Below are 1229 nucleotides of genomic sequence, written 5' to 3' on the forward strand. Positions count from 1 at the left end.
AGAAAAAAAAGCCAGGAACCCCACAGCAGAGGGTCAGTGGAATTGACCACAGCCCCTGGTGCAGACCCGGAGGCCCTGTGCAGCATCCGAAGGTGGCCTGTGACTAGTTGTAATACTAACATACATACACATGGATAGGTGGTTATGGTGCTAATTTAAAAGATGCATGAAACCATGTATAACAGATGGACCATGCACAGGATGGCCCATGACGTGACACAAAAGCCCCATCCTTTGCACAGCTTTACCACTGAGCTTCTAAACTCACTCCCTTTCTTCTGTCTGCTTTTTCCCTCGGAAGTGTATTATTCCTAACAAGTTTCCTCACCTCACTTACCAGTACCCATTTGACTCTGTCCAATTTCTAGTTTTGGAAAAGGAAAGCTAGGACCTTTTCCAGAGGTGCCCACTGAACCCAACATCAGTTGACACCATTTGGACTCAGGATGCAGTCAGATGGTTGCTGTGGTTTGGAGACTTTATCGCTGGGAAGGAGCATTAATTGTTTTTGCTTTGTTTTCCCTTGGAGGCTTGCATAGCCCCTTCCCACATGACAAGGGCTACTTATCAGACAGGAGGCTTCCAGATCAGCTCCAGCTAAATTTCTCCAAGTCCTGTGTTAGAAGAACATGGTGTCATCAGTAACAGTTTCTGAGAGGCACCCAAAGCTCTTTTCTCAATGACTAGGAAATGGAAACAACCTAAATGTCCCTCAACTGATAGATGGATAATGAAAATATCGCACATTTACACAGTGGCATTCTGTTTAGCTGTAAAGAAAAATGAAATGAAAATTGCAGGCAAATGGATGAAATTGGAAAGTATTATACTGAATGAAGTTGCACAGATTCAGAAAAACAAACACCACATGCTCTCTCTCATCTGTGGATCCTAGCTTGAGTTTTAGATATAAGTATATATCCTAGAGTAATCACAGAATCCAGGAAAGTCAAAGGTACCATGGGGAGTGAAGAAAGGCACTCCAGAAGGAGGAGGAGTAGGACACAGGGGCTATCAAAGGGGAAGTGGGACAATGTGGAGGGGGCGGATTTTAACTGGAGATCTGGGAAGGAGGGCGAAAGGGGAAGAGAGAAGAAAGAGAACTAGATAACACTAAGAGTGTCTAAAACACCACAGGGAATTGTATTATTCCATAAGCTTACTTAGAAATCACAATACTGTATACGGGAATGTGTGTCTATAGTTGAAGGCTATTTAACGAAAAACAC

Source organism: Nannospalax galili, unplaced genomic scaffold (assembly GCF_000622305.1).
Source record: "Nannospalax galili isolate Female #2095 unplaced genomic scaffold, S.galili_v1.0 scaffold919, whole genome shotgun sequence".
Classification (NCBI taxonomy): domain Eukaryota; kingdom Metazoa; phylum Chordata; class Mammalia; order Rodentia; family Spalacidae; genus Nannospalax; species Nannospalax galili.